Source organism: Glycine max, chromosome 4 (genome assembly GCF_000004515.6).
Source record: "Glycine max cultivar Williams 82 chromosome 4, Glycine_max_v4.0, whole genome shotgun sequence".
Classification (NCBI taxonomy): domain Eukaryota; kingdom Viridiplantae; phylum Streptophyta; class Magnoliopsida; order Fabales; family Fabaceae; genus Glycine; species Glycine max.
The window spans coordinates 7,068,640-7,078,889 of record NC_016091.4 but is presented as its reverse complement, the minus strand read 5'-3'; positions in this window follow the sequence as shown (position 1 = coordinate 7,078,889).

Genomic DNA, 10,250 nt, shown 5'->3' with positions numbered 1-10,250 from the left:
AAAATAGAGCGTCAAAAGATAGTGACGCAGGATTCTTGTTATGTTTATCATATATGATCTGTGTACGTATATGAAACCTTAATCATTGTTACAAAGGAAATTATTGTTTAAGTTGCATAAGTACAATTTCACTTCTCTTTCATTTTCTTTATGCCGTATGCGAACCATTTTTCAGCTCCAATGATTAGCCGACACATTCAACTGTTCCTCTGGCGTCTATCTTAGAGATGATGGAAAGCAAAATATTGATTTTTGGTTTTTGAGGCTCTGCCCCAAATAACAAGTTCAAATAAAAGAAGAGCCATCCTATTTACACGCTAAACTTATATAATAAACTTGCACAAAAAAACACTTTTATAATAAATCATGCATGACAAAGAGAGAAATAAAAAATTGAGATGAATACAAAGTACAAAACTTTTTAGCTTGATTGGATTCTAATATATCTATAATGGTTTGTTTATTTTTTTTTCCTTTTACGCAATTATTATTGAATATTCAAAACCAGGTCTGAATAAAACTATAATTTTAAAAAGAGTTATTATTATTATTATTATATTCAAACTATTACTTTTTAAAATTAAATAATAACCTACAAATTATATTAATTTAATCAAATAAGAATGACAATAATATTATTAATATGATAATAAGTACTGTAATCATTTTTATCAAATATATCTTCTAGATGAAATTCACTTTATATGTTAATAAGTAAGGTTTGAATATATGAATATATATATATATATATATATATATATATATATATATATATATATATATATATATATATATATATAAATTAACATGGAATTATATTAGATTGATTAATTTTATTGATTGAATTCAAATTTTGAGTATACAATTAAATTAAATAGTAAAAACCTTGTCATGAACGAGTAAGATTATCATTCACAAAAGATAAATGTAGTCTTAGACGAAAAAATATATGTAAATTATAAATTTAATTTTGATATACTATTTGCATAAAGATTTTTTCATTATCTATAGAAAATATTTTAAATATTATTTTAGATTAATTATTACAAAAATAAAAAATTCAACTATATAACAATTTTTGCTTGAATAATTAAATATGTATAATATCATTATTTAATTAGTGTATTTCTTATAACGATTTAAACAAATATAATATTCACAAATTTAGCTTCTAGTATTGAATTAATTTATTTCTAACTATTTTTTCATTGGTTACTCCTAAGCTTTGATAAGTGAGACACAATCAATTTTAGTGTGTAATTGGCTCATTTTATTTTAGAAAAATAATGCCTTTTTATCAATATTTTTACTTTTTTAAAAATGAATAATTATTTTCTATATTTAAAGGCGAGTTAAACATACCCACGATCGTGAGAATAACTATCACTTCCTACATTGTCAATATTTGCCGATAGTTTCGATATTTCCAGAATGTACAAATAATCAAGGTCTAGTTTGAGCTAGGTGTGAGTTTTGGATTTTTCTTTTCAAATATGATTTTCAATCCTAAATGTACTTGAATAAAATATCATTTATTCAATTGATCTAGTTTTAAATAGAGTTGTCATTGTTATCATTCTCACTAATGACCACTATTTTATATCATTATTGTTAGGATTGATAATGAATTTGAGCTAAAAATTGAAGTTATTAAATAAGTAAATCAAACCTAAGTTATGTATACTTCTATTCGTTTAGATTCACGAAGTGATTTTATATATTATAAGAGTAAATTTTAATTGATTAAATATTACGTGTCAATTATTATAAACTTTATAATACCCGAATTTAATTTCTATAAATAAAAAAATAAATTGACTTTATATATATATATATATATATATATATATATATATATAACACATTCCATATGATATAATTATTATAATTTTCTAAGCCAATAAATCAACAAAGTTAATGAGAGCTTTTTGCAAACTTAAATTAAATTGAGTTTAAGTTAAAATAAAATATCAAATTCAAGTCAAGTTTTGAACTAAATCAATTCTTATTTTTTCTTCTTAATAGTCAATTCTTATCTAATCTTGTTGAACTAAACTAAATTAAATCAATTTGAATCAATTTTTAATCCTAATTGTCGTCATTCTCACCCTCATTACATTTCGTGACCAACATTAAGGCTACTATTGATGTTTGTTATTCCATCAACTTAATAGAAATAACTTTTGTTTTTTGAAGCGAGGGTGTGATTGATGTGGTTTGAATATAAAATTTGGAAATTAAAAACTAATTTTAATTTTTAAAATTTAAAACAAACTTAAACTAACAAGACTTTAAATACCTGTTTTTATGCCACCCCTCGTTACAAAATTTGAATACCAATTTTATAAAAATATAGGAAGAAATACTGCAAAACTAGCTACACGCACGCCCCCAAAATCCAACAAATATTATAAATGAATAATAATTGTACATGAAAATAATTAATTAGTGCATAATTTGAAAACTAAAACATTAATAAAATTCTGAATATTGTTAAACATCAGTTACTTTAAAAAAAAATTACATAAAGTATATCTGTATCATTTATGTCAACTCAAGATTTTATAAAGAACGCATAATGAATTCTAACGCTTTAGGTAGTAACAATGTAGACATTCACGAATAAGTTACTAAAAAACACAAGAAATGGGCTCCATGGCTCATAAGTGTATGGACTAACTAAGGATGTCTTCAGGGAAAGAAAGTGAGAATTGCTACTTTGATTGATGTATACTTGTTAAAACTTCAAAAGAGCTTTGAGAAATGTAAAGCCATCATGATGAAGCATTTTCCTTGATAATGACTTGGTAACTAATTTCCCCCTATATAGCATTACTCTTCCTTTGCGTCTTTGCAATTTGCTTATCCTTCAACAATAGCTACTGGTCCAAAATATACTCTCTTGTTTCTTTCTCCCTTTTATTTTGACTTTTTAAGATTTGGATGGATATATGGTGGTACAAAAGTAATATTTTTTTATTTCATCTAAGCATACATGCATTCACCAAGCATCTTATTGTAATTAATTGTTATTACCTTTTTGTTTTGGTAATATATATGTAAATCATAATTTTTTTTTCTATATAACTATTATCAAATATGAACACAGTGACACACAGATAGCTTTTAGGTCACTAATTAATATTTAAAACAAATTTTATGATGAAACAAATGCATTTAAGTATTACAAACATTATATTAATGGAAATAACACTTATAATTAATGAGGAATTAATTACCATTAATATATGGCAATTTTTTTTATTGTAACATTATACTTATTATATATTTTTTTGGTAAAGAAACGTATTATATTTGAATTTGAGACATGGTGAAATAACTTTACATATTTACAAGATTAACCATTATATAATTAAGAGTTCAATTTTCATGGATTAACCTGTCCAAATATTAGAAATCATCCTTAATTTAATTTTTTAAAAAATTATTACAAAATTAATAATCTTATATTATTTTATATCAAATTAATATTTTAAATATATTTAATTTAAATAACCCTAAAAAGGTTATTTAAATAAAGTTCCCAACACATGCATAGCCGACCCAAGTCTCCAACATGTGACTATCTCTCATCTCACAGTAGGTGTACAGAAGCAGTAACGAGATTTGAACTTAATATTTTATGTAAATTATATAAATCTTTCCAACATTAGACTAATTCTATTGAATTATCTCTCTAATTAAGTAGGTAAACCATATACATGTGACCATCAAAATTGACGCAGGTATAATGCAGCGCATACGTCATGTTCTCACTAGAGAAATAGAATTGACAGTAAGGACAAAGATCCACCAGTTTTTAAACAATTGCAACCCTGATCCTCACGCAAGCTATAAAGCTCGGTGATTGTAAAGATTCTTTTTAATATTTTTTTCAAAAGCACTAACAAGTGCTCTTAGCAATGATCGTTACGATTTTTCTTTTTTTCTTTTATGGGTAGTGTTAAAGTAATTTTGCATTATTGTTAATTGAGTTTAATAAGTATCTCGCTCCGGTGATCCTCTTTTTAAAGACACATTTTGATGTCCCCCTTTTCTGTTGCATTCCCATATCCCTCTTTAATTTAATGAAACCAACTAAAACATAAATTATAAAAAATGCTAAATATGATCATTTGATCAGTCTGCAGCTCACAGTAGTGTGTAAAGATTTAGTTTAGGATGGGTTAATGTTCGGCTTGCGTGGTGTTTTTTATTATTATTATTGTTTTATTCTCTCAAGGTTGCAGCCTATGTATGATTCTGTTATGGATATTAAGATATATATAAAAAATATTTATGTCTGTATATATAAAAAATATTTATTAAGAAATTTTATTTCTTTAAATAAATTTTAATACTTGAAAAATTAGTCTTAGCTTCCAAATAAAAGACCATAGCTTAAATAATAATAATAATATATGAACCATCATTTTATTATAAACATTCCATTAACACTTCTCAAATCTTTTTTTTTCCTATAACATCATAAATTTTATTATATTTATATTTTTTTTTACTTTTTTTTCTCTCTAAGTGTTTAATAGATTTTGGTGTTATAATGGATATATATAGTTGATTAAAGGGGGTCTAGCTTGGGAGACATTATTGTCTCAGTTTTTACAGAATATTGAGGACTGTTGTGCAGGATTTGTATTATTGGAAAAATCACTTAATAATCAGAACATACAGAGGTTGAATATATAATAGAGAGGTGCAAACGCAGCCACTTAACGGCGTTAAGGTGCAGTTAGGGGATTAATAAATTTAAATTAATTGGTAACGCGAAACTCATTATCCTAGCTAGTTAACAAGATTTAAGTGGGGGACAAAAAAGATGACAAGGAATGAGAACAGGAAATTTAAATTATTAAATTCTTTATACATATTCTAAATGTTACACCATAGGTGAATCGTCAGGGTAAGAAGCATGTATACTTTCTTAACCACTTGCCCAACCAAATTTAGGTGCTTATATACAGTAACAATTTTATGCACACAAACTACGTTTGTATGGAGATTGAATTTGATAAATTATATTTGTAGGTACCTAGCTATTTTCTTAATTTATATGTTAAGAGCTGGGAATGGCTCATGGCTGTCTATTTGAGGATATTGGTAGACAGCGTGAAATTAGCTAGATGGAAACCCACAACCACAAGAACAAAGAAAACATGCTGTTGCACTCTTATTACGTTCAATCATCATAGACTGCGTATAACATTATTCATCCTTGTTTGTTGTTGGTCGGTCATGCATGTAGCAAATATGTCAACGTGAATAGGAGAAGGGATTCTCTTTCATTCCCCAAACGATTCCTGTCTATGAAACAGTAGTGATTTTCCCAACAAAGCAAACAAAAATGGAAAGGCTCTTGCCCTAAAGTAATTTCGCTTTCAATTATTGAGGCTGTGGCTGTTCTTTCTTAAGCCATATATATAATATATAGTTTTCTTTTTCTGACAAGGTATATGTGCTTGTGTAAGTTTGTCGAGACAACAACAAGTGAAAAATGTTGACCAATGAGCGTAAATGAAGACGAACTTAGGGGAAAATTATATTTAAATAATATCAAGGGGTAGGGTACTCATTCATTAAATTTATTAACGTTAGGGGACCATTACAAGACCTTTATATATTCAATATGATAAAATTGAACGACGAAGTTGTGGCAGACACTGATTGTGATATATATTGACCTCTCTGCAGCATGGTTTGAAGCTCGGCGAACCAAGTCTGAAGGACTGATACTACTTGCCACAGGTACAAATTAACACCAGAGAAAATTTCTGCGACGAGGATGGGTAAAATATACAAATTTCAAATAAAAAAGTATAATTAATATTCACACTATTAGATTATTTAATCAATTGATCATAATGAGTTTGCAAAACAAAACAAAAAAGAATTTTCTGTGTGTACACGTCGTGTATTATTATGGGGAAAATGTAAAGTATCGATCAAGAGTTGTAGGCAAAAAAAAAAAAAAAAGTTTAATGTACACCCAAAATCTCAATGCAACACTTAAGAAAAACAATAAAAAATATAAGTATGGTAAAAAAAATTATATGATAAAAAAGAGATAAAAAAATACGAGATATTGATATGATACTTAAAATAATAAAATGCCTATTATTATTATTCAATCAAAGACTGACAATGTTAGTGACATCTTCAAGGTCATCACAATAATGTTTGTGTCAATCAAAAAGAAGTTTTTGTATAATATATAGCATTTTTTTTATGATAAAGATAAATTTCATTGGCGTTGCGTAATAGTGTTGATTAAGCTGACGATTACGCAAACACTAAATGATGAAAAAATGCAAAAAAATAAAAAATGAAAACCGCCAATGGAGGTAATGCGTCTTCATTCCCATCGCCAACAATGTATAGAAATGAACAGAATCCTTAACCTAGCAATGAATACATCATCAACCCAGCAGTGCAATCACACTATAGCAAACAAACACACACTGCAACAAATAGAAACCCAATCAAAATAGAAAAGTTACACAATGTCCAAACGTGCATTGGCCATAACAAAACGCACCGTTGTTCACAAATCGGTAAGCGCACCAATCGTAATGTATTACTTTAATTAATAAAGTGTCACATCTCAAAGGACTCGTGTAATATTCTGTAATTGATACTAAAATCACTAATTAAAACTGTAATAACAACCATTTAAGATGAATCATAGCAAAATTGAAATATAAAATCACTAAAACTTGTTTGTAGAATTTTATGGAGCAATTAGAGTGCGTAGGAAAATTGAAGTAAACTAAGAAAGGAAATGCTGTTTGAATTGAACCACATAAGAATCTCATGTAATTAAAATCTTAGATCATATCTCTAATTCAACACACGTTCGATTTTCATAGAGTTCTCAAATTCTAATTCCTCAGGTAATTTAGACTTAATTTTTACATTAAATCTCTAATTCCTTAATAAATCTAATCTAGAAAATAGGTTAAGAGAAGAGGATTGCAAGCATTGATGAACCGAAATCCTATCCCTAATATCAAATTCATCGTAATTCTGCTTCATATATGGAATCAGAACATGTTTTCCAATATAAAATAATTCAGAGAATCAAGGTTGATCAAAGCCAAGACAGAGATTAATTAATTAAGGCACAAAAGGAGAAAATTGAATGCATTGAATAGGAAATATATTGAAGATTTACAAAAATTGCATTACTACTACTACTATTTCACATGTGATGTATTTTCTTGGACATTTTTAATACTCGATCGGTGGGTCTTATCTGTATATAATGAAAAAAAGAGAGTGCGAGATATAAAGTGGTTTGCCTAATGTGACTCTTAAATAGGATTAAGAGTGAACTTCTATTATGATTTCTTTTTGAAGGAGAATAGAGGAAAATGAATGATAAGGATGATTTTTTTTTATTCTACCTCATTTGATTAATTTTTTTGAAGAAAATTAGATGAAAAATGAGGAGGGTTAAAACCCGTCCTTGCTCTTTTTACCTCCCCTCTAATATTAAAGGAATTTTAAACATGTGAGAGAGTAATTTATAATTTTTGAACTATGCTAATTAAATTTTCTTAAAATCTATTGTTATATGAATAAGATAGTATATATTATAATAAAAAAGATAGTATATATTATCCAAATTATCCGTTCCCTTCTCTTGTGAAGTAAATTAAAGGACCTACCTTCCCTTTCTTTACTTTACTTCCCTTCTCTTGAAATAAATAAGAAAATTTTCTCTTTTCCTCTTTCTCCTTTAACAGGAAGACATGCATATCAATTCAAGACAATGGAAATAATTAAAATTTATACATAAAAAATCACATTATAAATTTTAAAATAATGACATAAAATAACATATATTAAAGTTCAATAATATTTTTAAATAGACAAACTAAAAATATTAAAATCTTAATATATGAATATCATTTTACTTGCAGACAAATAAAACCAAGACAGGCAACCACATAAAAAGTATTTACACATAATAATTTAATTCTTTTAAAAAATAAAATAAGAATTTAATTGAGGGTGATTTTATTGTTAGTGTAATTTTTTTACAATATTAATTAATCATAACTAATGCTTAGTATGACTTTGATAATAATTATTCTACAAGTCAATAAAATTATAGTATAATAATTGTAATTGCATAATAATGTAAAAACTATTTACAATATCACTCTATAGACTGTTTACTATTTATTCAATTTTTGATTAATGGTAAATAAAACACCACTATTTATTCTATTTAAGTTTTTCCCTAAACCCTAATTTAAAACTTTCAGATGAACCATTAAACCCTAAAAAAACCTTTCTAATGTAATGGATAATCGAACACGTACAAGCAGACCCCACCTCTGTATCGCGTTATGATAACGAACGAACGGCACGTTACGTATATCGTACGTAAATGATAAGTGTAAACATGTGGTGGATCAAAAGACAACAGAGCTCCATTTTCACCCTTCCATCAAACTGTAGTAATTCATTCATTGATTATTTGATTTATTTATCATAGTTTTATCGATTGCTTACTTCTCTGGTCCATAAGTTTTAACCTCTTTCGAAAATATATATATATATATATATATATATATATTCTTTGTTCATACTGTTTATTATAATAAGGGTAGAAAACAATGATGGTTCGCATACTAGACAATTAATTATAACTAGCTAGCAACCTTGCTTAAATAAGCAAACACCAAACTCCATAATAACATATGCAAGGCCACTGAACACATTGCCCTTTATAGTAAATTGATTATTGAATTATTGATAATAGTTTATCATTTCCATACTTCTGGTCGATCAATAACTTTTAACGTCTCTTCTGATTAAAAAAAATAAAAGAAATATATATGCTCTGTTCATAATGTTTATTATAATAAAGGTAGAAAACAATGGTGGTTGGCATACCTGACAATTAATTATAAGTAGCAACCTGGATTAAATAAACAAACACCAAACTGCATAATAACAGATGCAGAGGTACTGAACTTATTGCCATTTATGGTATACTGATCTCGCTATATTAGTTGATATGATGAAGCAGAATCAGCTAAATTGTCGAAAGGACAACGTCCACGATCCCTTCCATGTTATGTTGATTTTTAATTAATTATTTTTCTTTTTATGTAATGACACTATGACTGTCATGGCTGTTGCTGATGTTTATTATTAATTTATGCTGTAAAATTTATAATTAATATGCAATTTACACTAATAATTTTAATTCATAATTATAATTAAATAGTTTTCATTTTATTATAATTAATAATTATTTTTTATCTAATATTCTTATATATAAAATAGACAGGTGTAGCTTGTTAATGAACTTTTCTAAAATATAAGTGGATAATGTGTGAATAAATATTTGAAGAGTTTGCTAACTTCTTTTTTTTTAGAGTAAGTACATTAGAAAATTATAACTACAATTTTCTCTCTCTATATAAAAGTAGTAACTTACTAATTAATATATTCTTTTCTAAAAATATGAGAGTGTATGTTGACAAATATATTCTTGTCTATATTTTTTTTATAAATTTTTAAAACTGTTTTATACTTTATTAAATAATTTCAATTTAACATATAATATATTTTTTTAGAAGAAAACTATAATATACCTTTTAAGAATATAAGTAAGTGTTAATTATAAGATTATATAACTACAAATGAAGAATTTACCTAAAATTTGTTGTGTATGATCGTTGATTAAATTAAAAAAATTTAATGGCTAAATTAATAAAATTTAATGTGTATTAAGAATTATTGAATGAACTGGGTTTATCAAAAGTTACTTATTGAGTAACTTGATGTCTGCTTTACCTCAAAAAAAAACTGAACAACAAAATAGGAAAACAAAATATTCATATATATATATATATATATATATATATATATATATAAAATCAATTTTTGATGTACAAAAATTAGGTACCAATTAATTTTGATTAAAATTAAAGAATGTTTTAAAGATAAAATCTATGTGAAATAACTTTTAATTAAATGATTGATTTAGAATTAAAAGTATCTATTAAAAATTAATGAATGGTATAATAATTTATGTAAGTTATATTGAGATAATTTGACACGATAATTTGGATGAATAAATAAAGAGTTAAGAGCACCAGAAGTTTTACATTTATGCTTTGTACATGTTTTTTGATTTTTTTTAAATCATTTCTGAAATTTTTGAAATTATTTTTTACATTAAGACAATAATTCATGTACTACGAGAAAATACA